The following is a 7,500-nucleotide window of genomic DNA, read 5'->3' on the forward strand; positions in this document are numbered from 1 at the left end:
GAGAGAGAGAGAGAGAGAGAGAGAGAGAGAGAGAGAGAGAGAGAGAGAGAGAGAGAGAGAGAGAGAGAGAGTCAATGTGAATGAAATGCCAGCCTGCCCAGCTCTATTGGTGGTTCTGCTCATTATTAGAGTACCACAAGAACAGCAGACCACTTTCGATTTATTATGCCATGTTTTAGAATCCAAAATTGGTTCTTATTGAGTGTTTGGAATAAGGGGGGGGCAGAAGCATTTAAGAAACTGGGAGAGGAGGGAGGCATTGTTTTGTGTTAGGCAGCCATAAAACAAGAAGGTCCTCCCTGCCTCCCAAAATGAATACTCATATATTTCTTCAGTAAAGACTCTTGTTTTTGGAAGCCAAGATTTCCCAGCAAACAACAGTGTGCCAGCCTCCCCAAAACAAAACATGAAAAGCATACAGCTATTCCAAAATAACATGAACAGATATTTCCCTAGGTCCAAAAGCTGAGGGCTGAGTGACCAATTAAAACTGAAATTGAGCCCATGAAGAATATTTGAAATGACAAAACTATAATGAGAAATATCTGCTCACCACAGAAAGCTGTCACTGACCTTCTCTTTTTGACTGAAAGGGAAAAGAAGAACCAGTGTCTTCTTTGCTTCTCTGAATAGCTCCTATCTGATGACAGACAACAAGCTTATCTGGAACCCTTCCTTCTTGCTCAATTTCTTGGGAAGGAAAGAAGTGAAATATTTATAGAGAGAAAAGACAGAGAACAGCTTTCTCGACCCATATGCAGATTCCTCTATAATTGTGATTTCTAGTATATTTCAGAATACTCCTAAATCATTAAGGAACCCATTTGGTAACTATAATACTTTTTATCTGCAAAGTGCTTTACCAAACATGAATTACAATATCCTCACAACACCCCTGTGAGGTAGGTAAGAACGATTTCCCCCATTTTACAGATGGGGAAACTGGCACCAAAAATGAGTTGATATAGGTCAGGAGTAGGGCTAGGATTAGAGTCTTGGAATTTTGACTCCCAGTTCCTAAATCTATTCAAGAGAATATGCTCCTCTCCCCTCTTCAGTAGATTTTTCAGACCCTATAATATAGATATCTATGGTGGAAGAGGTCAAGTGGCAAAATCAAATTTCTCTATTTGAAGAGAATATGACTTTGCTCTTTCTGTCTGAAAGAGAGTTGAATAGGAAGCAATATTCAGATGGTTTCTGATATTTTCTTTTTGTGTATAACAGAAAGCCCTCCCCTACTGTTTTCCTTCACTCTCCCTCCCCACCCACCTACTTATAGATCAATTTTATTTCTCATCGTGTTTTCATATATTCAGATCTTGGTGGCTAGTTTGTAGATGTCTTATATAGTGCATTCACTCTCCATCCCAACCCCAGAAAGGAGATGATATGAGCAGAGATGCAGGTCCCTGGTCTCATTTATCTTCTTTCTTTAAGATGTGATCAGCTAATGCCTTATAGGAATGAGTGAATGTCAGCAGAGTTTGGCCAATGTATATAGCCATCAGATGTTAAACTCAAGGAGAAAGTAGTACTAACTCCTGAGACATCATAAGGCCCCTAAAGTGAGGCTAGGATGGCTAATTCAGTGTAGATGGGAAAAGAGTTCATTTCAGTGGCCCACAGCCAAACTGTGATAAGAATTTACAGCAAATGACTAAAACTTGCATACATTGCAGTATTTGCCCATATTGCTTTGGGATAGTCTTAGAATCTCATCATGTATTCTATAGATGAGAATCTCTGCACCAAAGTACACCTGAACTCCAAGGAAAAGGGGCCGGGGTTTGAGAAACCCTGAACAGCTGAAACTCAGAGAATTTTTCTTCCTACAGAGGACTTCAGGGCCAATGAAAAATCAGAGCTGCAGTGGAATAAGTTTCATTCTCCACTGCTCCCATCCTTCTTCACTTTATTTTTAAATATCAGGAAATATTATAATGATTCCTAGGATAGGTTCGTGCCCTTAGTCAATGGTGCTTGAATTCAATGATTATAAAATCAAACTGTAAACATAAAAATATTAATGATGATCTAAATATCAAACTTAAACAAACATGACTTAGAGGAAATCCCATCTCTATGATTTTCAATTGGCCTTGAACCCTTGTCTGGGAAGGTTTCCTGTGTAATAGGTTCCCATGGGGTATGCAGGGTCAAAGGAAAGATTACCTTTGTATACACACAGGGCAGTGATTAAAACCCACCAACATGACCTGAATTTTTAGCTGCCAACATGACTGGAAAACAAAAAATGGAGTTTCTGGCACATTTGAACAGAGGCAAAGAGAAGGTAAGTCAGTTGTGAGGTAAAGCCCATACTAAAAGGAAAAATATAAGCAAGAAATGGCCCCAAATTGCTTTCTGCCATGTAAGAAACTTGTCAATAGGTATTTTCCAGAGTTCTGGGTCAGATGAATACAAACTATGTCCTGTCTGCCTGAAGTTTAATAAATTTGATGGGATTTTCACTTGATTCTCCCATGATTTCTCCAATGTTTTAAAAAAGATTTGCTTTTATTTTTTTTTAAATATGCTTTGCTTTGAAATTTATAAATTGGTCACTTAGATACACAGCTAGTGTATCAGAAGCCCAGTTATGCAGATGGTGCTAAATTCCAAAGATCTCCAACTTTTAAAAGTCCCTAGCTGGCAAGCTGAATGCCATCAATCTTTCAGGCCTCTAGCTAGGAGCTCCATCTTGAAAATCTGCTTATTTTCTTGGAGTCCTTCAGATAATCATGTTGAATCTTTTATTTTTTTTTACAGCCTTTTTTTTTTCCCCTAAGGAGCATCAACAATTTTATAGACAGAATTCAACCAATCCTTACATCATCCCTAGGCTGTAGGGAAGGAACAGAGATGACTATAATAAGTTCATTTTACAGATGAGAAAACAGTCACAGAGAACCAATTATTTGCCCGTGGTCCAGTAATATTATGAAACTAGTTGTCTGCCTGGGAATGATCAGGCTGATTTGTGGCTGGCGTGGGCCTAGATAGGACTTTCTGTAGTAATTCCAAATTGTAACCACTACTTCAGATTCAACTCAGCTTGAGCCCACAGCATAGAGGACTGAAGAGTTCTCCTAGGATCAAGGGAACAGACTGGGAGAACTAACCTATTTACATCTGACAGATTCCTATGGATCTGCAGCTTCTAAAAGAGATAAAGATTGCTTACCAGAGGGATATTTTCTTGATAACAAATTATAAAAGTGCAAGAGGGAGGATATTTCCTCCCTGGAAATCATTTAGAATGGAAACACGCTGACCTTTCCAGTTTGGCTTAAGCAGGAGGATCATGATCTCTGAAGGTTCCTTTGGATGTAAGAGTCTGATCCACTGTTTAGAATTGGCAATGGTTAGGTGTTTCCTATTGGGGGTGGGGAGGTTCCTCTATTGTTCGGTATATGATGGAGCAGAAGAGGGCAGATAACTCTTGGACCTTGCCTGTTCATTTCCAGGTTGCTCTATTCTTAGCCCTTCACCCAAGCTGTTGGTTGTGTGCACTGCGGACTCCTGTGGTCCTCAGTCTGCTGCCTTCAGGAGGTGTCATTATTAGAACTCACGAGCTTTGGCTCTAAAACAAACCATATCTTTCAGCGAACAGCTTAGGAAAGGGACAGGGAGAGGAAGACACGTCTCCACTAAACTAACCAGAGGAAGGAACTGATGATGCCCAGCAAAGAGAAGCAAAACATGGAAGCCATGGCATTGCAGAGAAGGCAAGAATAGTATATATAGAAATATATAAAACAAGGCATTGCATTTCTTCCCCCATTTGAGTTTTACATATTGTACAAACTGCAGGGATTTAAGTCAGAAATGCAATCTTTAAAATGAATGAATGGATGAAAAAGAGGTCTAACTTGCAACTGGAGACATTTAAGTCAAGTATTAACAGCTTCTTCTGACAGGAGCAGGGTTCCCAGAGTTTAAAACTAATCTTTCTCAATAATGGATTTTTCTTGAGAGTTTCAAAAATGAGTTAGATACCCACCATCCAGCACTGCCTTCAGGGATGAACTTTAAACCTCTGAAAAACCAGGCCTCCGATTCTACAAGCCTACATTTTGGAACTGAAAGAGGGAGGGTATATGCTTGAGAGTTGTTGCTTATCTATATTAATTTGTTGGATAATCAGGAAATATAGATAGCTGTTAGGACACTAAGATAAAAAGAGACAGATTTTAACCTGCTAAATTTCTACCCTCCCTCTGGTTTTTTGCTTCACCCAATACTAGGTTTATGGTAAGAAGAAACAACACTGGCATTGGTGTAGAAAATTAGTTTTATCTCGCTTCCTGCAGAGTGAATGCCTCCACTCCTACTGTTCTATAGAGCCAGACAAGCTGCTAAATAACATCTCATATCATACATCATGGATTCCTGATCCCAGGGGGAACGTTCTTACTTGAGTTCCATACCCCTCAGCTCTTAAAATATTTCCAGGCCTATGTTGGGAATTTTATTATTGAGAAAAGTTAATTATAATATATCCTCTTCCCTAATCTCTGTCCTCACCCCCAGTCAAAACTGTTTTTAGTAGAATGTTTTTCATCTTTACCAAGGAAAAACTGAGTTAAGTAATTAAGGCAATAGGGCCAAATGGTCAAATGAATGATTTTAGGAATCTCAAAAGAATCCATGGTCCATCTATTTGTGAGCCTAAAGAGGCCCTAGAGGCTTATATGCAGGCCCACTTTCAAGAAGTAACCAAACAGCCATAATTTCCCCCACTCTGGTCCTGGGAACATCACAGGAAGAAAAGAATGTTTCCAGCAATATCTGTTTCTGTCTATCCTGCTCCCATTCTATCAGAGAACTAGAAATTATCAATAGGCAAGACCTTTTTATGGGTAGAAAAACACCATGTATGGTGTGCATATGTGTGTGCATATGAGTGTATATGTGTGTATACTCACAGCTGGGGCAACTGTGCAAAGAAAGAACTCAAAGGTCTGAGCCAACCTTATACAGGTCTGTAGCAGAAAGGAGGAGAAGAGGATGCTGAGACCCTTACCTTGACTCAGGCACCAGAAATGCTATTATTAGGTAGGAGTAATGACCCACAGCCCACCTCAACTTGGTACCCACTGGGTGTGTGCTGGCTGCTCTTCTATCTCTCGTATGCTTCCTCATTTCCATCGGTGTATCTTGTTTAGAAGTATGAACAGCTGCACATTTTAGTCTCTAAGAAACTGGATTGGTAGGATGAGGCCAGCATGGAACAAATCAGCTCACTGTATTATAGCATTAGATACTTCCCAGAATCAGACTTGAAGATTGTGTTGGAAGAAAGAGGCATGCTTGAGATTGGCAGGTTGAGATGGGCAAGAGAGATAGAAAGCCCTTAGAGCTTCTTTTCCTTACATCTTTAAAGAAAAGTAACTCCAGTTTGGTCTCATGAAGATTTTTGCCTGTCTCAGAATCTTGGAACTGACTTCTGAGGAAATCTCACTGGATGCTGTTTTAAGTAGAATGAGGAGCCCCTTCCTGTCTAGGTGAGACACAAATGGGAATAGGCAGGAGGTCACACTGAGAATATTGTGGTTATAGTGGATGGAACACGGGAGATATACTGAGAGAGAAGACAGCTTCTCATTGAATTCTATAGAACCTCGTACCCGACTTGCCATGACCCAAAACAGTAAAATTATCTGATCTCCAAGAGGTCCTCCCCCAGCCAAGATAAGAATTGGGCTCAGAATTCTTTAGCAGCTTAAGTGGTTGTGAGCAAGCCCATAAGGGAAATAACTTGTGGAATGATAGGATGGTATCTTATAAAGCTATGCTAAGATGGGTCATTTTCAGTGGATCAGCAAACCAAGAACAGATTCCAGATGTGGGATATCACTACATCTCTCCAGGGTAAGCAAAAACAAAAGTCCACATCAGCAGGATTTTGTGGATGGATCAAAATAAAGATGAGGTATCAGGAAAGAAACTATTAGTGTTTGAATTTTTTAAGGAAAATAATCTAATAATTGTGACATAGTATATACTTTAAGGGAGATATACAGTGCTATCACCAGTATTAGATAGTTAACAGTCAGAGATTACATGACTTGGATTACCTCAAGCTATTTATTTTCTTTGGACTTAATCCCCTTGAAGAAAGGAGTACTAGATGAGTATCCTTTGCTAAGGTGAGGAATAGCACAAATATAAGAAGACTGCTGAAATTATTGGTGGTTCTCTGGTTGAACCTTAAAAAGCTAATGGAAGATAATATTGAAAAGACGTGGTAAGAGTTCTAGATTTCCCTTCCTTCCTTCCTTAATTTTCCCCTTCTTTCCATCTGTCTTTCTTTTTCTTTCTTTCTCACCTTTTCTTCTTCCCTCTCTCCCTCTTTCCTTTTTCTTCTCTTTTGCTTTTTCTTTCTCTCCATACACATTTAGATTGTGAAAGATATGACCACCAGTTCACTGCTAACAAACATATTTTCTTCCCAGTGAACTTAGCAAGAATTCTTCCTGGCCTTTCTTTTTTGGAAGTCCTAGAAGTTCTGATGGTCTTAGCAAAGGTAAATACACATTTCTGGGCTCTTATTTACTTACATTTTATTCCTACTGTATGAGTATCTAGAGGGCTTCATCCTCAACTTTTGGGGCTACCGATCAGTTTCATAATTTTTTATCATCCATCCTCATACACATGTGCACACACACACATATACACTCACACAGGCTTTCAGCATAATAAGGAGAGGTAAGAAGAAGCAGAAAACAAATCATAATAATTGAAAAGTATTTTTGAAATTAAAAACTAAGCAATTGAATCCTAAAAGAAAAGGTTGGAAGGGAAAGGAAGCTTCAAGGGAACTGTGAGGATTGGTTGAATGAGGTCAGCATGGAGCCAGCCAGCTTGCTGGACCATAGCACCAGACTTGAGGCAGACAGGAGGTATAACTGACAGGACAGGTTCATTCACTTCCTTACTTCCACAGACTCTATCTGCAGAGTACACACTATGAAGGTAAACAGAATGGAATGGAAACCTATGGAAGGAAAAAAACCACCTCTGACTATATAAAAGCCCCCCCCCAGTTGTTGATTAGGGGCTCTCAGACAATGCTTTCCCCTTTCCATGGGGGACAAAGGTCAATTTGGCCATCTGGCAGGTTTTATTCAGGGCCTAGGTGTATTGGACAAAGCCCTACTTACCTCAGTGGGTTTTGCAGTAATATTACAGTTGGGCTTTAATTTTTTTTATATTTGTTTCATCAATAATAAATAAGTTCTCCTAATACTCCCTTCCACCCAGGAGAAAAAACTGGAAGAAACCACAGAAGGGATGGGAGTGGGAAGATTTTCAATCAGGGCACTGTAGCATGCCCGTAATCTAGAAAGGGATATTCATTCAGGTGTATTTGGGCAAAGACACGTTCAGTTATTTATGTAAAATTTCTCATATATATGTATATATATACACATGTGTATATATATACATAAAGGGTTTTTTTTAAAGACAAAGATAAATAATTATGGGGAA

The sequence above is a fragment of the Gracilinanus agilis genome, chromosome 2 (assembly GCF_016433145.1).
Source record: "Gracilinanus agilis isolate LMUSP501 chromosome 2, AgileGrace, whole genome shotgun sequence".
Taxonomy (NCBI): Eukaryota; Metazoa; Chordata; class Mammalia; order Didelphimorphia; family Didelphidae; genus Gracilinanus; species Gracilinanus agilis.